This window comes from Peromyscus maniculatus, chromosome 20, assembly GCF_049852395.1.
Source record: "Peromyscus maniculatus bairdii isolate BWxNUB_F1_BW_parent chromosome 20, HU_Pman_BW_mat_3.1, whole genome shotgun sequence".
Lineage (NCBI taxonomy): Eukaryota > Metazoa > Chordata > Mammalia > Rodentia > Cricetidae > Peromyscus > Peromyscus maniculatus.
This window is the reverse complement of record NC_134871.1, coordinates 4,049,632-4,072,068: the sequence shown is the minus strand read 5'-3', so window position 1 is coordinate 4,072,068 and position 22,437 is coordinate 4,049,632. Positions and strand designations below refer to the sequence as shown.

General features: G+C 47.9%; 1 long non-coding RNA gene across 2 annotated transcripts; it reads left to right on the top strand.

Moving 5' to 3' along the window:
- The first annotated feature begins 286 nt into the window (after positions 1-286).
- LOC102903960 (uncharacterized) lies at positions 287-21,113 on the top strand. Of its 2 annotated transcripts, none has more exons than XR_013046232.1 (3): positions 287-395; positions 11,946-12,025; positions 18,973-21,113. It is a non-coding gene; the product is annotated as an uncharacterized LOC102903960 (long non-coding RNA). The 2 variants fall into 2 exon arrangements; XR_013046233.1 differs by lacking the exon at positions 287-395 and adding an exon at positions 448-566.
- The last annotated feature ends 1,324 nt before the right edge of the window (positions 21,114-22,437 follow it).

Below are 22,437 nucleotides of genomic sequence, written 5' to 3'. Positions count from 1 at the left end.
ACAATGTTAGTGAATATTTTAGTCATTCTTTAAGGCTAGGTTTTCTGACACCTAAGGACACTCTTTTTTATGATAGTGCGTCTCTTTTTCTTTAAAAACCAGACTTCGGCAGGCAGCCTTTAAATTCAGTTAGTCTAGCCCACATTACCTTTTGTGCCCTCTTCTGGCCAAGGCCCCGACGGGAAGGCTGCAGCATGGGCCACTGGGCTCAGCACACACGAAAACTGTCTCAAATTAGCCTGGGTCAGCAGTTGCTGGCTTGGGCGTGAGCAGTCATATAATGTCACGCAATGTCAACCCTGAAATACATCTTGGGTGGGTTCCAGGGAGATCCAGGGCCAACAGGACGCCGGGAAAGCTATGGAAAGTCTGTGAACTACTGCTGTCCCTTCCTGGTAAGGTGGGGGTGAGCGCTGGTCTGGAACAGCCTGCTTAGCTGTAACTGTAGGGGAAGATGGGAGGAAGAAGTTAATTCCTGGCTGGGCCTGTTTACAGGAAGCCATGCGCTTTGGTTATTAAAGTGGGCCCCACATGGGAGGGCATAAACTGGCTTTTCCAGAGCGAAGGTAAGCAGTAGAAATAGTTTTCTCTTGGCCAAGCACAGGAGAGGACTTAGAGGCTTGCTTCAAGTTTAGGATGTGGTGGCCTCAGGCCCACGGGTCTTGTGTGCCACATTCTCCTCCTCCTGCCTGTTAGCTTCCTGTCTTTGCTTAAGAAAGGCACAGAACTGGAGTTGGAGCGTGGTAGAGCACATTCTTAGCTTGCAGAAAAAAGTCCCGAGTTTTGTTCCCAACACAGTATACCTCCGATATGGTGTGCATGCTTGTAATCCCAGCACTCCAGAGGTAGAGGCAGGGAAATCAGAAGTTCAAGGTCACCCTGGATTCACATGAAGAGTTCCAGGTGGGCCCGAACTACCTGAATGTTTGACCTGCAGGGAGAATTTGTCCTTTAACTCTCGATTCTCTTAATTGACCAGTTTGAACCAATCCTTCTGGTTTTGTTGTTTGTTTGTTTGTTTTCTCAAGACATTTTCCATTTTGTCTTGCACTCCCAAAACGTCTGAACTGTGGAATCAGCTCACTCAGATGGTCCTTTTTTTTTTTTTTTTTTTTTTTTTTTTTTTTTTTTATTATTTGGTGGGCATTGTCGAAAGCAAAGATTTTCAAAAGAGACAACCCACCAAATGCTGTCGTTTTGGTGGGACGTGTCTCTCCCAGGCATCGACAGAGTTCTAGGCTACCTCTGGGGTCAGGGCATCCGGCTCTATATGTGGGTGACATGCCGATCTCCAGTTTTTTACATGTCTTTCTGATTTTCAAAGCTTTTTGCTGCTGACTGGGTGTTGGTAGATGAAGGTTTTCTTTACTGCAGCTGGGCCTGAGTGCTGGTCTCTTTCCAAGCTCCCTCAAACTCCCAAAGGGATGGAATTAGGAGGTAGGACCTTTACGGGAGGGTATTAGATCCTGGTATGGAGCCCTTGAGGATGGGATGAACCCATTATGAAGAGGCTCCAGAGAGTTTCCCGTCATGGGAAGACCCAGCAGAAGGCACCTCCTAAACGACAGATAGCAGCTCTCACCAGACAGACTTTGCTTCTTGCACTTCCAGCCTTCAGGACGGCACAAGCTGTGTGTATGTAGGTTATATGGTGTACTGTTTTTGTGACATGAGAGAGTGCTTGACTCCTCCCCTGTGTCAGCCCACAAACATCACCTCCTCCAGGATTCCCTTCTTCTGCCTCCTCTGCTCCTTCTTGGGGACTCATTCTTCCTCTGCTCCTCTTCCTCGGGGCAGCTGCAGGAATGTAGCTAGCTGCGTGATCCTGCATGCATGGAGCAGTTGGACATCACTTTCGGAGTCTGTGAAGTGGCTTTGATACCAGTTGTACTTACAACATGGAAATTTATTGAGCTGGAAGGAGACCATCTCCGCGGAGCTCTGTCTTGCTCAGACGTGACAGCTCCTTTCCAAATAATCCTTGGTGTAGTGGTCCCTGTCTCCTGGCAGAATCTGGAAACCACAGAAAGCCAGCCCCACATAGCTCTGTCTCTTTGACTCCCATCCCAGAGGTGAGACACAGCTGTGCTTGACACACGCATCAGGACCAAGGCGTAGCAACCCGCCTGCCCAATTTAGTTTTTCTCCTTTCAGGAAGGGAAAGAAAGGTGAGGTAGACTAATTATGTGAAGAACTTCATGGATGGAGAGTTTGACCAGCTCCTGGGGTTAAAGATGTGTAGGACTCTGCCGCAGGCCACCCAGGTGGTATGTAGATGGCAAAGATGGCCCTCTTTATACCAAGGCTGCCTTTCCCACTGCAAGCTGCGTAAGAGATTTTTTTTTTCCTCTTTGGGATGAAAGGAAGAGAGAAAGAAGGCACTTGTTCAGATCCTTTGCACACAGTTCCCTTTCCACACAAGTGAGCCCTCCCAGAACAAAGTCCCCCACCCACAGGAGAAGCACCAGCATTGACCTTGCCCTGCTCCTGGGCTCTCCTGATCCTTCCGTGGCTGGCGCCTGTTTATCCACACAGCAATCTCTCCAGGCGGGAATGATTTTAATCTGCTGTTTTATAGACACAGATACTGAGGTGAAGTGATTCTCTGGGGTCAGCGCCCAGGAAGTAGGTCTCAAAAGCCCGTGTGTCACCCTTGGGCTATGCTGGGTCAGATCCTCGGGTCCAAGTCGTAGTAATCTGTTAGTGCATCTCCTGGGCAGCTCCTGGAGCAGGTGTTAGGGATAATGGGGACACCGTGCAGAGGAGGGAATCAAGGATTTCCTGTGATTTGTCTCTTATTTCTCGGCATGTTGACTAGGTATCAGATCTCTTAGTAACTATATTTATTACACTTATTTAATTTTCCTGGTTATATTTGTTACATTTATTTAATTTTCCTGAGTACTAGGTTTCTTTCCATTTTGCAGATTAGAAAGCTTAGGTGTACAGAGCACAGAGCTCTTAAATGGTAGAGTCTGGATTTGAACCCAGAATCATTCTCATGCTGTGAGTGGGATGGAATACACCAGAGGTGGATCATTGTTTGGGTGCTCATTGCTCTTAGAGAGAAAATGCCAGGGGAGGGGGGTTGAGCAGAGTGGGACCCGGAGAGGGGGTACCCGGCCAGCCATTGCTGACTGAGTGCGTGTGGTAATCCGTGGCCCTTGTCTGATATCATCTCTGGGAATGGGCCCGGAGCACCCGTGAGAAACGACACAGTTGTTGAGCAATGCAGCCTCGTGTCTTAGGAAATGGAAAATTCTGAAGAGGAATGTTCTGGGGGTTTGGAGAGGCGGAATTACAGAGATGAGGAGAGTTCCATTTGTTCACTGGCTCCAAGACCGCTCCACCTCTTCCTCCAGCCCTGGCTGGGGTCTGTTCCTGTCCCCTCAAGTCTCTGTCAGGTTCCCCACTGTCTGTGACAGTCCTTCCCCTCCCCCGTGCAGATTGCACTAAGCATGATTTTTTTTTTTTACTAGCATAACTATTTTTATTTTTTTGAGATGGGGAAGTCAGACTTTGTAGCTCAGGCTGACCCTGAAGTTGTGGCAGACTTCCATTCTTGGGCTCCCTAATGCCGGGACCACAGGTGTGCATCCATGCCCAGCTCTTGGCAATTCATACTGGTAGGCCAGCAGGACCTGAGTGATGCTAGGTTCAGGGGCAGACTATCTTAGGCAGAAGCTTCTAGCTAATTCAGAAAGTGACTTAATCCTGCATATTACCGGGCTCCAAGACTCAGAGAGGTAAAACAGATCTCCCGGGCCACACAGAGCATTCTGTGTAGAGCATTCTTGTCGAAGGGTGTGAGTCATGGTAGGTGTTCCATCAGCCAGGACAGTGATCCTCCCCATCCCCACACCCTTGCTCTTTTCTCTCTCACAACTGGTAGGAGGTTGGATGTCAACAACCCTTCTTAAAGCAGCTCAGTAACCCTTATGGAGAAGTGGCACCCCCCCACCCCTCACCCCCTGCCAGAGTCTCAAGAGATAGGGGCTAACAAAATGGATGAAAAAGGTTTTGGGCCCCAAGCAAGGTCTGCTGTCCCCAGGGTGGCTTTGTCGATGGTGTACCTGTGGCCATGTGGGTAGGATTTCTGGAAAAATGTGTCCAGGAGAGAGAACCCAGCTCTGGGGAGCAGGGTGCTAGACAGACAGGGACCCCGTTTTTCTCTACTCAGGTAGGAAGGAGATGGGCAATCATTTGGGGGTTCATTGCGACAGGTGCCCAGACCGAGGTTGAGACAGCCGGCCTCAGGTGGCCTGGATGTGAATGTGGCAATTATGGAGGTTACGACATCGGGAGATAAAGATATGATAGGAGCCTGGGAGTCCCGGCTAGAAGGTGCTGCTGGACCTAGGCCTTGGCGTGCTTAGTGCTGCCCTGCTCTGTGGTCTGGTAAAACTGCGGGGCCTGGGGCCAGTTTAGAATATGGTTCCCTCCTTAGCTTGGCTCCAGGAGCATGGTGGAATAGCTGTCTGGTACAATCGTGTTACAGGGTGCACCTCCCAGACCAGGAGGAACAAGCCATCCCCTGGAAGAGGACAAAAGAAAAGAGGGCTGGCAAGCCTGAGTTCTGGCTACATATTTGATCCCAGAGAAGGCCAGTGTGCTCTCACCAGGGATCTTGCCTTGTCATGTCTGTGTCTAGTTCTGCGGGGGAAAGAGACTTAGACTCTGTTTTCTGTTCCCTAAGGCAGGAATTGGTCACACTTTTAAATTTCTATCAGGATTAGTGAATTCCGGCTGTCTGTCTGTCTGTCTGTCTGTCTGTCTATCTATCTATCTAAATATCTATCTATCTATCTATCTATCTATCTATCTATCTATCTATCTATCTATCTATCTAATTATCTATTATCTTATTTGGTCTTAAAAAGAAAATCAAAGGCGATTGCAATTCACAAAGCTGCCAGGTCACTTTGCAGCGGATCAGAAACAATGAATTACTTCCCTAGGTCTCTGTCCTAATCACAGGTTCTCTAAGTCCAAAGTTTCAAAGCAGACTTGGAATTTTCATGAACCTTGCTCAAAAGCAAGTCTTGGTAGCTCGGTTAGTCAAGCTCTGTGAGCCCCTAAAGGAGAAGTCCAAGCCCCTTCTTCTAAACAGCAAGGAGGCTATTTCTTGACCCCGCCCCCGCCATGTATGTGGGTGTGTACATGAGCACACATGTATGCACAAACACATCTTGCATGTGGAGAACTGAGAATGCCATTTGGAATCATCTTCCATCAATGTTCTACCTTGTTCATTGAGGCAGCATTTCTCAGTTAAACTCAAGAGTCCAACAATATGGGCTACTCATGCCAGCCAGCATGCTCTGGGAATCCCACGTCTCTGACGTGGCTGGAATTCCAGGGATGTGTTGCAGGGCATTTTGTTTACATTGTGAAGATGTGTTGTTGTGATTGGTTTAATAAGGAGCTGGATGGCCAGTAGTTAGGCAGGAGAGAATAGGTAGGACTTCCAGGGAAAGAGAGGAACTTAATGTGAATCTAGGCCAGCGAGAGACACCGGCGAGATAAGAAGGGAGTCGGACATACAGAATGGAAGGAAGGTAAACAGCCGTGTAACGTGTAACGGAACACAGATTAATAGAGACAGATTAACTTGTTATAAAAGCTGGCTGGGAACAAGCCTAAGCTAAAGGCCAAGCTTTCAGAATTAATGATAAGTCTCCGTGTCATTATTTGGGGGCTGGCGGTCCAGAAGAGAAAGTGCTAGTATAGGGGTAGGGTGGCACACCCGCTGGATATTTATGTGGGTTCTGAGGATATAAACTTTGGACCACAATTATGTGATAAGTGTTTTAAACATTGAGTCCTCCACCCTCCAGCTGGTTTTTTTTTTTTTTTGAGACAGAATTTTATGTAGACCAGGTTGGCTTTGAACTTGCTATGTAGCTGAGGTTGGCTTTGACCTCTTGATCCTTCTGCCTCAGCCTCCAGAATGTTGGTATTTTAGGTACACATCTCCACGCCTGGCTCTTTCTTTTAAATTTGTCATTTATTTTTATTTTTTTAATAAAAATCTTTAATTTTAAGAACTGTGCTATTAGTGTACATGCTTAGGTTTCTTTTCTTGCCTAACGTTTCCCCCCTACAAGGTTGAATAAAATGATGTGTTATATCAAGCTGCAATTTCTTTGGTGCTGTTCTGAGGGGGTGGCGATTTGGATAAGATATGTGTGGCCCAAGATAAACTTGTTTTTTTTCTCCTTTTGAGCTGTAGAGCTCTCTGGGACTATGGAGATACCCTGTGGGGCCCAGTGTGTTCCTTTACTATATACAACTGGCAAACAGTTCTGTAACTGCTTCTCAGGCTATTGAGACAAAGTGTGATGCTTCAAGCATCCGGGCCACGGTGGATGCTCAGCAATGCTGTTTCCTTGCCGGCCTCACCCTCATCACCGTGACAACCCATCCTTTCCCATGCCGATTCAGTAACACCTTTTATTCTTTTGTTGTTGTTGTTGTGGAGGTTTGATATGTTTAGTGGGGACCAATATTGGTTGCAGGTGGCGCTCTGACTTTATTTACATACTCAATTCATTCGTTTGTGCCCAGGCTCCAACTTAGAGTCTTGTGCATGCCAGGCAAGTGCTCTAACCTCACACAGCTGCAAATCAGTGGGACCAACCGTGCTATTTTCCTACCCTAATTGGAGCAATGTTTAAACCGAAGGTGGAAATTCCACCCCTTAGCATTGGGGGGTGTGGTGGTTTGAGTAAGACTGGCCCCCCAAAAGCTTATATATTTGAATGCTTCGTCACTAGGGAGTGGAACTTATTGAAAGGTTTAGAGCGATTAGGAGGTGTGGCCTGGTTGGAGGAAGTGTGTCATGGGGGTGGGCTTTGAGGTTTCAAAAGTCGATGCCAGGCCCAGGCTCTTTCTTTCTCTGACTGTGGATCAGGATGTAGCTCTCCACCAGTGCTCCAGGGCCATGTGAGCTGCCATGATGATAAACAACAGATTAATCCTCTGGAACTGTAAACAAGTTCCCAATTAAATGCTTTCTTTTGTAAGAGTTGCTGTGGTCATGGTGTCTTTTCACATCAAATATATTTTTATTAGAATATGTTATCTATCTATCTATCTATCTATCTATCTATCTATCTATCTATCTATCTACCATCTTCAACCCTTTAATCTAGTTCCTCATGGTGACCCCCAACCATAAAATTATTTTCATTGCTACCTCATAACTGTCATTTTGCTACCGTTATGAATCATAATGTAAATATCTGGTATGCAGGATATCTGATATGTGACCCCTATGAAAGGGTCATGACCCACAGGTTGAGAACCACTGCTCCAGAGCTAATTTGGGGGGATTCAGTAGCTTATGACAGTGACTCAAGAGCAGTTTTGCTTAGAGACAGTGAAGGACTGTGACCTGGGCTGTAAGGTGACATAAATCCTCTCCTCTTCTAAGATGGTGTTTGGTCACAGCAAAAGAAAAAGCTATAATGGGAGGAGCCAACAAGAGGTGTGTGTGTGTGTGTGGTGGGAGTCAAGGGTGAAAACATCTGGAGAGACAGATATCAACTATAATTATATCGTTATTTAGGGAGTGATAACTAAAACATTTGTACACATTCAGGAGAGACTCATTATGAGTTGTGTTCTCCGTCTCAGTCAGTCTGTCTGTCTCTGTATGTGCCTGTGTGTGTATGTGTGAGTGTGCATACATACATGTGAAGGCCAGAGGACAAACCTGAAGTGTTGTTCATCAGAAGCTGTCCATTTTTTTTTTCTGAGAGAGGGTTTCTCACTGGCCTGGAACTCAGCTGACCAGTGAGCCCCAAGGGTCTTCCTCTCTGCCTCCCCAGTTGCTGGGGTTACAGGTACATCGCTAATCCCTCTTTTTAAAAAATGTAGGACCTGGGGATCAAAATCAGATTCTCAGATCTGTGACAGGAACTGTGCTGTGCACTTTACAATGGGCTCAGCTCTTTTCAGCCCTGGTTGAGTATTCAAAACACACACACACACACACACACACACACACACACACACACACACACTCAGTATCCATGAAGTCGGAATCTAGGCTGGGGCCTGGGCACTGAGATGATTCACAAACTCCTCAGGTGAGTTGGAAGTAAAGCTGCCGTCAGGACCCTTGCATTGACTCTTTCAACTTTCCACTGGCCCTATGAGGTGGTGCCGGTGGACACCCCCTTTTTCAGTCCACTGGCCCTATGAGGTAGTATTAGTAGACACCCTCTTTTTCCAGGTCCCAAAGCACAGAGAAGTAAGCCTTCCTGTGGGGACCTCAGCTCTGGCAGCCTGGCCCCATACATACACCATACACTGAGAAGAGTGGTCAGGATGAATGTTCTAAAGGTAAGAATGCCACAGGCCATCAAAGAATCAAGACCTGCCCTGAGGCCACAGCTAGGGTTCAAATGTGGGGTCCCCCTGTCATGCCTATGTATTGGAAATTTGGCTCAAAATGCAGCAGTGCTGAGAAGTGGCGCCTGTGGGAGATGATTGGGTCATAGGGCTTTGCTTTGGTGAATGAACTCATTCATGTATGGATTAATGGCTTAACAGATTAATTCATTTGTGGATTAATGGATTAATGGATCATCGGGGGTGGAAATGTTAGAAAATTTGCTAGTGGGTTGGGGAGACGGCTCAGTCTCTGAAGTGCCTGCTGTGTAAGCAAGGGGACCTGGGTTCGCATCTCCAGCAATCCCGTAATTGGCAGGTGTAGTACGCGTCTGGAACCCCAGCACTGGGAGGATCCTGGGACGCCAACCAGCGGGTCTCACTGAAATGGTCAGCTTCAGTTTCAGTCCTGTCTCTAAAGATAAGGTTCAGAGTGATAGAGGAAGGTACCAGATGTTGACCTCTGGCCTACGTTCACAACTCCACACATAAATGTACCCACCCATAGGAGAATGTGTATAGACCTCTCTCTCTCTTGTAAAACCTCTGAGAGCCAGTTTGTTCTGCCACACTAGAGGAGGCCCTCAGCCATGTTATGATGCAGCAAGGAGGCCCTCACCAGAAGCCAGGCAGACGTCAGCACCAAGCCCTTGAAAGGCAGTGTCTAGAACCCCTGTTCTTCGTGAATTACTCAGGCCGCCATATATGGCGACAGCATCAGAAGCCGGACTGCGACACTCACCTGCTCCTGTTTCACGGAAGTAGGACTAGAGCACCAGATGTTTGGTCCTTGTCTAGTGTGCTGCTGCTGCTGCTGCTGCTGCTGCTGCTGCTGCAGGGCCACTCTCTTCCCTTAATTATGTGATGTCGTCGTCGTCGTCGTCGTCGGCTGTGAGAGGCTGTAGCGTGAGGAATCATGGCTTCGCTGAAGAAGCCTGCATAAATCACCCGGCCCCACTCTGAACTTCCCAACCAGGGAGGTGGCTGCCGGTACTGGGCAGAGGGGATCATGTGGAGAGGAATGTGGGAAGCCGGGACCTTCAGGGACCACCACGGCTCCTGCTGCCGAGCTCGGATGGTGCTGGTGTCAGCACAGTGCGTTTCCCTCTACCCAACTGTGCACTCTGCTCACTGCCTGGCCAGGATTTGACAAACAACATCTTTTACTTTTGTAATAAAATTGATGATTAAAAAAAAATCCCATCCACTTCGGTGATGTATTAGAAAGAGAGGTAATGAAATATATATATATTGTAAAGCTCTGTATGGTAGATTCACAGAAAATGGATCACTATCCAGACATCCTAGAAATGGCCTTCACTTTCACAGCCTATCAAGAGGGAGTTGATGCATGTATTAGTCAGTTTTCTGTTGCTGTGGCAAAATGCTTGGAAGAATCATCTTAAAATTTAAGTTTATTCTTGGGGACCCACTTATCATTGCCTCATGTTGGCAGAAAGGTATCATGGTGAGACAATATGATATACCATAGCTGTTTGCTTTATGGGAGAGAGAGAGAGAGAGAGAGAGAGAGAGAGAGAGAGAGAGAGAGAGACAGAGAGAGAGAGAGACAGAGAGACAGAGAGAGACAGAGAGAGACAGAGAGAGACAGAGAGAGATTCCCCTCCAGGGCACACTTCCAATGACTTAACTTTCTTCTACTAAATGTTGCATTAGTTCCCAACAGTGCCACAGCTGAGGACTAAGCCTTCAGTACACCGACCTTTTGGAACACTGGAAACTATCACCTGATCATGGTGGTACATACCTGGAATCCCAGCACTCAGGAGACTAGGGCTGGAGAATATGAGTCTGAAGCCAGCCTGGGCTACATGGTGATCCTGTGATTGGGATGTAAAATAACTAACTAACTAACATATAGTCATATATATATATATATACACACACACACATATATATATATATATATATATAAAATGTATATTATATATATGAATCCACACTGAGCAAACAAATGACGGTGCTCCCTTTGTCTCACATAGGCCTTGACTATATTACCCTATCATTTGTCTTTTAGGCTGCATCTCTGTCATAGTGTCCAGGAGATAGGGCCTTGGACACATGGAATGGGAGGGCATCCTTCCTGAGGGGGCTCTGACTTTTGGTCTCTCTACTTTTATTGCTCAGTTTCCTTCTAGAATGCCTTTCTTGTGCTTTCCATTGTTGCATCCATCCATTCACTCATCCATCCACCCATCCATCCATCCATCCATCCATCCATCCATCCATCCACCACCCATCCATCCTCTATCCATACAGGAATTTTTTAACTAGAGAAAACAAGGCCCTCTTTAACAGACGATCCATCCAGGCATTTACTAAGCATCTTCCAAAGACCTTGTATCAGTTGTAAGTGGGATGAAATAAGCCTCTAAGTTATGGTTCCCCTAGACTCAGAACTCAGACGAAGTACGCAGCTGTTGTAAGAGCAGGTAGCTGAGGCGGAGCTGGCATGGGGCTAGATGTTTGGGAAAGGGGGCCATGAGCTCTGCAGAGAGACTCTTCAGCCACCTGGAGATCACTCCCCATGGGAGGCGGGCAGTGCACAGGCCCCATCGGCTCGTATGGTTTCTCCACCTGATGCTGTGGGCAACTTCTCCACTCTTTTCTAGGCTCACTCAACATCTCCAGTGCCCTGTGTATCTAGTAGGCACTCATCTAACATTTGGGAGAGAGAATAAGCCTTTGTGCTTTCATTCCCTTCCCTCAACTGTTGAGTGTAGAAGATGAAGCCAGTTCAAAGTATGTCCTGAACTTTGACCTACAACTTCTCTCTCCTCCCACCTGCCTCTCTCCACTTAGGAACTGCAGAGAGCAAGGCACTTCTTAGCTTATTGCCCAGTGAGTGTCTTTTCCCAGCTAGGTTGGAGACTGGTCTGGAAGCTGAGACAGGGTGACTGGGGCTCAGGCTGGGGCCAGAACTCATGTTGACGTCTAGACCCCTCCTCCACTGCCCTGGGCTCTTTTTTGAAACACATGGAAAAGGGTGAGGATGATGGGTTGTCCTCAGGCTGCAGATGTTTACTGGATCAGGGCTAACTGATTGCAAAATGAGGATTGGGAAAGGGTGGAGGGGGCAGGGCCCAGGATCTTGGGGCTATGGTGGGACCCCAGCAGACCAGAGCAGCCAAGTAGCTGCTGGATTTTGGTGATAGGTGCTCCTCAGATTCCATCTCTTTTGGGATAGCCATTAGAGTGCTTGAACCTGGCCTCAGCCCAGGTTCAAGACCACAGCCCTCAGAGCAATGCCTGATGCCTTGACAGTACCTGCCCTGGGAATACCCTGCCTTATGCATCGGGACCCTGGCTTCCTTAGAACACAGCCCTACATGCTCCTCCTGTAGCAGCAGGTTCCATCATCCACCCGGCAGGCTGCAACTGGCTTCTGGACATTCCAGCTCTCAGCCTTTAGCATAGCCACTGGCCAAGACTTGGCTTTTTCTGTTTGTGCTAAACAGGCTCCCCTGGTGACATCAGAGTCCACAGCGAATTAGCTTCAAAAGTAGAAATGTGTCCTTCTCTTCCAGGAACCAAGATACAGGGATGTCAGGATAAAAGACCAGGACAAAGGGCGGAAGCTGGAGACGGAAGCACATCCTTTTGGAAGGTAAGAGGCCTGGCCTGGCTGGCCTACTGGTCACATGACTTGCATCTTTGTTTTCCAGAATCCCTGCTGAATCTCCCTTGAGACAACTTGGAAGGAATCCAGCTGACAGGCTGGACAGGCAGAACCAAGTTCTGTCATTTTTTTAAAAATAGATTTTAAAATTATTTTTATTTATGGGTGTGTGTACGTGTGTGTGTGTGTGTGTGTGTGTGTGTGTGTGTGTGTGTGTGTGTGTACCTATGCATGTGGCACAAAACATATATTCAGGTCAAAGGTCGACTTGAGGGGGGGTCATTTTTCCCTTTCCACCATGTGGATCTTGGGATTTGAATGAACTAAGGTCATCAGGCTCGCCTCACAGTGCCCTTATATGCTAAGCTATCTCACCGGCCCAAGCTTTGCCATTTTTGAGCACAGCGGCATAAGACGTGGGCCACGAGCACCTTCCCTAAGCCTCAGGTTCTCCCCTGTTTCTAGTGGACTGCCATACCCCTCAGGGAGGAGGCCAAATGGCTGTGACGTAAGGGAACCAGGGGCCCACAGCACCAGGCATGGAACTCCTAGTGGCTGCTTGCCGAGGCCACATTCTATGGGTTGTAGCCTTGAAGCTGGGCTCTGGCCCAGAGACACTCAGACAGTCATCCTCAGAAGTGATGCGATCAGGAGTACCCATCACTGAGGCTGCGCTCGGCTGTGCCGAATCTGCTGGGCTCCTCCTCACAGCCTTCCCGAGAGGACCTGAAGCGGGCATCTGTGTAGACTCATGAGGACTGTGACTACAGAAAATGGTGTCCGTTCACATGGCCTTTGAAGGGGAACCCTCCTGTACAGCAGGGGCCTTCCTCCTGGACCCTGGATTAGGCACAAGCCACACCCAAACAGCTGTTTTCATGGAGAGATCCTTTACTAAGCAGGGAAGCAAAGTTAAAGTGGCTGCTTCCTGACTCCGGCAGAAAACAGCAGCAAATGACCTTGCAGGTGTGATTTTTAAGAGGAGAAGAAGGGGAGGTCTGTGTTGGGATGGGCTGGGATGCGGTGGTAGAGGAGAGAGAGGACAAGGCAGAAGGGGAAGAGGACAAGAGAAAGGAGGCAGGGGTATTTGTCCTGGAGGGACAAAGGACTGCCTCTGCATGGAGGGGAGACAGGCGTGGCACACAGGCAAATGAAGGTTTACAAAGGTAAAGGGGAAACCCCATGTTAGGATGAGGTGTTTAATTTTAATTGGACATGTTAATTAGCTGAACCAAAGGGGCCTTCTGACTGCTGGACTTTGACAGTCAGCCTCAAGAGGAGGAAGTGACAAAATAAGGGAATGGACCTTGGTGGCCAGCTTTAGGGATGTCATCTAATTAACAGTTTTTAGCAAGGCAGAGGGAGTGGGGAGAAGGGCAAGGCCTGCCAGAGCCACAGGCTCGAGTGGGCTCGTGTCTCTTCAGCCTTCTCGTGCATTGTGAAGCATCGTCTGTGAGATGTCTCTGCATCATGTTTGGAATATTCCCGGGTCGGTGGGCTTGTTAGCAGAAATCCACGGAGACATTGTTTAGGAAACCACAGTGGTTAGAAACAAGATCCCAGTTGCTGGAGAGATGGCTTACTGGTTGAGACCACTTGTTACTTTTGTAGAAAATTCGATTTTGGTTCTTATATCTACTTGGTGGCTCTCAACCATCTATGACTACAGTTCTAGGGGACTCGATGCTATCTTCTGGTCTTAGTGGGCACTGCACATGTATGGTATACATAAGCCCATGCAAACACACACACACACACACACACACACACACACACACACACACACACACACACACACACCAAAGAGGGCTCTGGAGCTCTATGGCATGGGTTCAAATCCTACTTTGCCTCTTCCTGGTCCTTCGATACTGAGTTAATTCCTGTATTTTGTTCCCTAATCTCTGAAGTTGGATGGCAGCCACATCTTTCTGCTAGAGCTTTTGGGCACTGAGTTGATTGACTGCGTTTTAGTGAGGGTCTATTTGTGGCCCAACTCTCTGTGTCTGGCATGTCAGGATGTGTGGAAAGGAAGACAGAGAATGTTTATTTTTAGAGAGTAAGCCCACATGCGTACAATATATTTTGATAATGTTCCCCACCCCTCTCTCTAACTCCTCCCAGATCCATCTCTCAGCCCCCACTTCCTCCCAGTTTTGTCTTTTTATATTTTATAATCTACTGTGTCCAGTTTGTGTTTCCCATATACTCATGGCTGCGAGGCCATCCCCTGCAGGATGGTTGACTTCCCAGGGGCCAAACCCTTAAAGACCAATGACTCTCCCTTCCCAGAAGCCATCAAATTGTCCATTGCTCCTTAGCAAGGGTGGGGAGAGTACCTTCCCCCTCCATGCTGGAAGGTTGACTGGCTCCATCCTGTGCAGGTTGTATGCAGGCAACCACAGCTAGGCAGCAAGCTTTTAATCTCCAGCCTCCTCAGATATTCAGACAGGAAGAAAGAAGGTAGAGAGGATTTACCTTCTACCCCAGGATATCTACAAGGTCAGATGTAAGGTTTGTTTTCTAAATCTACCATTTTGGGAAGCATGGTCTTTGGGTATCGGGCAACAAGAGCCCAGATCTGGTCAACTGGCCTGTGCCCTGCTCACGCCCAGCACCTGTCTGTAAGCTCTGCTGGCCAGCGGTTAAGTGAAGAGCTTCAACCAAGCAGTGAAGAGCTCCAACCAAGGGCTCCGGTCCCCAGGTTGCCAAAGGGGAATGAGCACTGGACCCTGTCCAAAGACTGGCTTTGGTTCTGGACTCTCCTTTGGTCCTAAAGTTCTCTGAGCTTCAGTGTGACCTTTGGTAAAATGGAGATGCCATTGACACACTGCTGGAAATACCAAGTGTGACATTGTATAAACCGGAAATCCCAGGGTGCTCAGGACAGGGGGTCATGGGTTCTCATGGGGTGAACTGTGTAGTGTGCACCTGTCCACCCTGAGATCATTGCCCAGCTTGTTTGCGCGGGTGCCCACACCTTAAGCTCCCTGTGGGAAGACTCTGGAAAGCCCCACATTCTGGAACCTGGCAAGCAGATGAGTAGCCATGGGTATTGCTGGGTGCTCTAGTGGATGGGTGTCCTTTGAATTCCATGTGTTGAAAGTTAATCCCTAAAGTCCTACATGGATGGTAGTTTTGAGATAGTTCCTTTGGGTAGTGACTGGATCAGAAGGGCAGAGCAAGCCCTGATTAATGTTTCATCATGGTAGTTGCTTTGTTGTAAGAGTGAGATATCTAGTTCATTTGTTCTGTCTCACCATGTAGTACAGTGGTTCTCAACCTTCCTAATGCTACAACCCTCTAATCCAGTTCCTCATTTTGTGTGCTGGCCCCCAACCATAAAATTATTTTTTTGGTACTTCATAACTGTAATTTTGCTACTGTTATGAATCATTATGTACATATCTGATATACAGGATATCTGAGATGCGACCCCCGGAGGGGTCACGACCCATAGGTTGAGAACCACTGATGTAGTAGTGTCTTCTGTCTTGTTATGATAGTCCGTGATCTGGCTTTCTCAGCATCTAGGGCTATGAACCAAATTGACCCCTAGTCTTTAAATTTTTTTTATTGGTGTGTATTAATTGCAAAAATAATCATGGCTTTCATTGGGACATTTTTCATACATGCATATAATGTACTTTGGTCGGATTTTCCCTCTCCCCCCTTCCTCTTTTCTAAAATATCTACTTTCATGTCGATCTCCCAACTATTCTCCCAACCATCTCTCAGATTCCATATATGAGAGCAAGTATGTCATCATCTTTCTGAGTTGGGCTTATTTCACTTAGCATGATGCTCTTTAGTTCTATCCATTTTCCGGGGGGAGGGAAAGGCACAATTTTATTATTTTTTCTTGGATATTCCATTGTGTATAGACAGCATATTTTCATTTTCTGTGCCCATTCACCTGTTGGTGGGCATATATATCTAGACTGATTCTATAACTTGGCCATCGTGACTAGCACCATGGCAAACATTGAGAGCATCCCTGTGATATGTTGACTTGAGAATGCTTCTGGTCCTCACTGGTCACCTGGTAGCTCTACTTACAGTTTTTTTTTTTTTTTTAAAGAAAGTTTGGTGCTGATATCCACAGTAGCTGAACAGTTTACACCCCCATCGGCACTGTATGAGGGTCCTCTTCCCCACACCCTTCTCAGGTTCTGCTGCATTTTCTAACCTTTCTTCTTGATAAGGTCCCCAGGCTGTGGGATTCAGGTACAATACTGGGAAAGGGATTAAGGCAGGAGTGAGGCTAAGCCCCTGGTCTTTAGTCGGGAGCCCGAGCTCTTGCTCAGCCTCTTCCGCTCTGTGGCTTGTCCAGGCCACTCTCCTTTGGGTCCTAATCTCATTTGGGATGTGAGAGAATCATACATGGTGGCAAACACAGACCAATCAGGTAACATTTCAAATAATTTTTCAAGGCCCAAGGGCCTCCCAGGAGCTTTAGACTATAGCTGTACCTCTGGGGCAAGCTTGGTGACTGACCTGGGAATCAGTTACTTCTCTTTGCTAAATCTTCTTTTTTTGTTTGTTTTTGTTTTTTTGAGACAGGGTTTCTCTGTGTAGTCTTGCCTGTCCTGTAGAGCAGGCTGGCCTTGAACTCAGAGAGATCTAACTGTCTCTGTCTCCCCATGTGCTGGGATCAAAGGGGGGCACCACCATAGAGGGGGCACCACCACAGCATGGTGAGACTTATTTTCGCAATCTCTGGACTGAGACTGTAGGGATGATCGGCATCTCCAGCATAGGACACATTAGAGTAGACCTGGAAGCTTGGTAGAGGAGACACTGGTGACAGGCCCACCTCACCCTGACTCAATTGGAGGCTCTGGATGGCACCTTTGGTATCATCAACTGGATCTCTAGTGTGGCTAGTGCCCAAGCAGTGCTGGGGGACATTATTATCCCCAGGGATCCGAAAGTACCTTTTTTTCTTTTTTAGATGGGGTCTCATGTAACCCAGGTTGACTGCACATTTGCTAAGTAGCTGGAAATGACCTTGAACTCTGTCTTCATTGTCCAAGTTCTGCATTCCAAGCATGTGCTGCCAAGCCTGGCTCAGACGTTTCCTTTTTTGTTTTAGGAAGTCTATGGGATACCGTGGTTGCAGGTACCCTCAATGCTTGGGCTACCATTCTCTTTGCCAACAGTGGTATCACTTCTGTCCATCTGCAGAAACTCTTTCTAATGTTTTCCCTGCCCCCCAACCCTAATTCTAACCTTAACTCCCCACATATGAGGGCAAACATGTCATATCATCTTTCTGAACACTGGCTCTGTATGCACTACAATTACCTGGATGTATTTTGAATACATCCATGACTAAACCCTACCCAAAGAAGTACCTACAATCTTTAGGGGACAGAGCATCCCCATTTAAAAATATCTCTCCAAGTGATTTGAAATACGAACACCTGAGTTGAAAGCCACTGGCTTAGGACTAGCCAATGAGCCAGAGAATGCTGCCTGCCCCCTCGGCCTGGCACTTTTCTTTCCTGGACAGGTTGCTTATGACCTGGGGTGGGTGACAGCTCTCAGGAGAGTGACCTCTGAACACGCAGTTGAGGTGCCCATCTAATTGGTAAGGATATAGCCTCTGAAGTTAGGTAGCCTAGGCTTGAAATCCAATTCTATGTCTTTATTGGTTGTGTGACTTTGGACAAATCATGTAACCTCTCACAAACTCACTTTTCCTACCTTTAAAATGGGGTGCATGATAGCACCCACTTCATGGGGCCGTGGAGGGTGAATGAATTCTGCTGCAAAGTCAAAAGAACCCAGTGCAGCATTCAGAGCATTGGCTATAATTTGGGGTAGGGGCTTGTACCTTGTTGAATTCTAGACCCCAGCTCAAGCTGTGTGTGATTGGGTGCAGGGGTCTCTCCCTAAAGACAAGTCACATCTGTTCCACCTTGTTCCATATCCCATTTTAGTGATCCTTCCCATGAGTCTCATCTGCTAAGCCTGCAGACCTTAACCCTGGCCATGGATTGTAATCACCGAGAGAGGTATTAGAGGTACAGATTCCCAGGCCACTCCTCTCCGCTTCACTTCACTGTTGCCCAGCAGGCCTTGGGTTTACCCAGTGGGCTTTGGGTGAGCTCAGAGACTTGGGATTTGGAAATACTTCCCAGGTGTTATGGTTTGAATACAAAGTATTTACCATAAGCTCACGTATTTGAACACTTGGCTTGCTGATGATAGTATTGTTTGGAGAGGTTGTGGAACCTTTTTTGGGGGGGTGATGTCTAGCTGGAGGAAGTAAGATGAGGGGTGGCCCTTCAGCATTATAGCTCAGCCCCACATCTGGTCCGAGACACTTCATGCTTACTGGTCCACCGAGATGTGAACAGGCCATCACACACTCCTCCAGCACAGAGCTGCCTACCCCCATGACTTCCCTGTCATGAGAAACTGTGTCCCCTCAGACTATGAGCCCAAATGAGTCACTTCTTGTCAGGTGTTTGTTGTTGGAAACAAGAAGAGTCACTGTTCCAAGTGACCAGTGCTGGGGATGGAACCAGGGGACTGTGCATGCTTAGGGAGCACTTTACTTCTGAGCTACATCCCCATTTCACCCAAAATGTCCTAAAAGTTACTTAAAAGTTCAGTATCCACACTACAGCAGATACAAAACTCCACGGAAACCCATAAGATCACCTCTGTACACAAGTCCACAAGTCAGCAAAAAAGTCCTTTGTTATCCTGTGAGTCTAGACTTTGGTTCTGGAAAATACAGCTAATGTATTTTCTGACGTTAGGTGGGGAAATTTCCATGGAGTCATTTCGATTCTCATGCCTCGCAATAGCTTGAAAACCATATTTCTCAGCAACTCCTATCAAGAGCCTGAGCCTGTCCCCTGCTTCTTGAAACTTGGCTCACACCGAGTCCTTCATGGCACTCTCATCTTTACTGTTTGGACCAGTTTCCTGAGACCACGGTGGGAGAGAGCCACTTGGCGTGGAGCATGGGAGACTGTGAGGAGGACCCAGCAATAGGCCAGCACTACCCACCAAGCTCACAGAAGAGATCATCTTGGACTTTCTGTTCCAACTGACCAGCCAGTGAACACAAGCTCATGTGTTCTCGAGCTGAGTCAAGACCAGCAGGAGAGTTGACTTGAGAACCAGCGGGAACTGGGAGAAATGAGTGAATCTTTGTTGACTCAAACCAGGTCTGATGCTATTACAGGGTGATGGGTGCCAAGAATCTATCCATGCTGGGCTTGAAATACAGCTTCGGAGGCAGAGTGCTCGCAGGGCAACCACGGGGACCTGAGTTGGATGCCTGGAACCAGGTGTTAGAAAACAAGGAGCCAGGTGTGGCAGCATGTGTCTGTAATCCGAGCGCCAGGGAGGCTGGGGCAGGAGGATTGCTGGGGCCCACTGGCTAGCCAGTCTAACTGAATTGTTCAGTGAGAGACCATGTGTTTGAAAAAAAGAAATACACACACACACACACACACACACACACACACACACACACACACAAATAATAAAAAGAGAGAGGGGGAGAGAGAGAGAGAGAGAGAGAGAGAGAGAGAGAGAGAGAGAGAGAGAGAGAGAGAGAGAAAGACCCCTGCTTGCCTTTCTTTTAGATTCAGAGTCTATATCAGCAAAGAAGGTAGCCAGAAGAACGACATGAAATCTCCCAACCCCTGGGAGGCAGATCTGTGCCCCAGGTCAGTCTAAGAAGCATAAAATTCCCAGGGGCCCACACGCGGCTACCGAGGCCAAGGCGATGTAAACCCCATCTGACCCCTTTGCCTTTTTGGAAGCCTTATCATTCCCGAGGCTTGGAGACCTGAGGTTCTAACGATCCCCAGCATCTTCTCTCTGCACTGTGGCAATATTCGTTCTGTGGCCTGGGGCCTTGGGAAAGCTTGGTGCAATCGTGAATGAGTTAAGCGCTATCTGATCATAAGTCAGAGGGCCTGTTTTCATTTTCAAAACCCCATGTGTCAGTGGCTCTAATGCAATGTCCAGCAATATCTTGAGCAAGTGACCAGCAGGGGACATAGGATGCTGTTTACTCAAGATAGCTCCATCACGCAAAAGCAGCTTGCCTAACCGGGTTTGTAAGCGGCGGTTACGAGACCACCATTGCAACAGTGAGTGCTCTAGGGGGGTCCCAGGAGAGAGCTGGTCCCTCCAGGTCAAGCTTGGGGCCCTTTTCTACTTTCTGGAGCCCTGGGGACCCTTGGGTCTCTGGCAGTGAGTAGAGAAAAAGCATGATTGGGAAATTCCATCTGAGGTGCTGTGGTCTGGGTCAGGATAGCTGCCTCGGGGTAGCAGGCTTCCTGCTACCTTGGAAGAAACAGCCTCAGGTGTCAGCAGAGGCTGGAGATGACTAGGGACCCGTGGGTGTGTCTTGGGGGAGGAGCCTGGACACCGAGAGAGAAAACGGTGACCTGAGCTTTTGAAAAGTTTGCTGTGGGTCTCCGTGGCTGGGAACAGAGGTCAGTTTTAATCCAGCGTTAGTATCGTGGTGGGTGGTAGTTTTCTGCTGGGCTGACTCTTAGGGATGGCCCCTGTGAGTGTTTCCTGGAAGGTCAAATTACTAGAAAGTCTTCATGTTTTCTGTTTCTCTCTTTTGCCCAGGGTCTGAGTCACTAAGACCTCGGCCACCACTGCTCTTGTTGTGTCTTCCACAGCTCCAGCCACCACCACCACCACCACCACCGCCACTTCTGTATCGACCGCCACCATCACCATCAACCCATCACCACCTTCACGATCCCAACCCCCACAAGTGCCATCACCACCACCACCCACACCCACCAGGCTGTCATCCTCAACACCTGCTACTGTTATCACCCTGTCACCATCACTACCACTCACCACACCACCATTATCGATAACACCGTCACCGCTGCCACTAACATATCCCGGCTGCCACTGTCAATGCCACCACCACCTCCATCATGACTCTTCCCTCTCCTATTACCACCAAGCTGCTCATGCAACACTTTCTTAATAGCTCAAGTCGTGTTCATGTATTCTGTTAGTTCTTATTAACAACCCCCAAAGCCAGGCATTATTGGATGCATTTTTTCTGTCTCGGGAAATTAAGGGCCAGAGAGAAAACAATGGTTTGCTGGAAGCCTCTAGGCGAGTGTGTATTTTATATATAGGAACACTCAGAAGGCCAGGAGTGGTAGTCCTAGTTTCAAAAGCAAAGTTAATTTTGGTAATAACGGGACATATTCAAAATGTTCTAGTTTCAGCACACAGTTGCTTACATTCTTTACCTCCTCCCCACATCAAACCCCAAGTCTGGACTGAACCTGTACTCACAGCTTACCTCATCGGGAGAGGTCACATTCCCAATGCTCTGTCACAATAGGTGGCTGGTGGCCAGGGTGTTGGACGGCACAAATCTAGATCTTTCAATGACCTGTGTTCTTTTTCCTTATTGAAACCGCTCTCCTCTTCCATAATATTCACCGTATTTTTTCTCTGTTTCTAAAGGGGAGTTTTGGGCCAAGGAATTCCATAGGTCTTTCCTAGTCCTAAAGTTGTCTGAGGCCAGAATGAAGCCAATGCCCTGCCAGGCTTTCCTGAGACCCACGGCACAGAATCTAGGAGACATGGAGAGAGAATGCCCCGAACTTTCACTAGAAATGTATATTGCCTCTTTCATGGATGTTAGGAACAGACAGCGATAGATCCATGAAACACCCCACAGATACACAGACCAGAGGACGTAAGGATCGCTTCACTCCAAGACACTGGACACACAGGTGCAAAGAGAGCCACAGAGACATGGTACCCAGAGGTCACTTCTGACTGTGTCTTTTATGTCCCTGATATTACTGGGGCCATCCTTCCCCTGACAGGCCAGATAAAATGGCCACAGACAGAACACATGTGACAGGAACACTGGATTACAGGTTCAAGTAAAGAGGATGGGGTGGGTGGGTTAGCCAAAATGAAGGATGATGTATAAAAAAGCCTTAGGGAAATCCAATGCTAAGTTAAATACAATTAAAACCACAGCGGACGGCAGCCCAAACGCGCACAGATGCCCTAGTATCCGCCCTCACCCGTATCCTACATTTCCTTTCTTCCACGTGTGTGCACTTTAGGCATGGATGCTGGGTCACTGTGGAAAAAGCACTGTTCCCCCGGGCCAGTTAAGCAAAGTTCAACTATCCCTGCTCAAGACATTCCCGAGGGCTCTACCCAGCCACCCCATGGCTGCCTCTCAAGGCCCTTGGAATTCTGCCCCCATTTCTCTAACTTTCAAACTGTGCTTTCTTTCCTCGTGATCAGCCCTGAGCTCTCCACTCTCTTGACCCTCTAGTCGGCAAACTCTCCGTTTCTTTTGCCTAGGGCCAGGCAAAGCCCCTCTAAGATACTTCACGGGGACCTTCAGTCCCTAGCTGTGG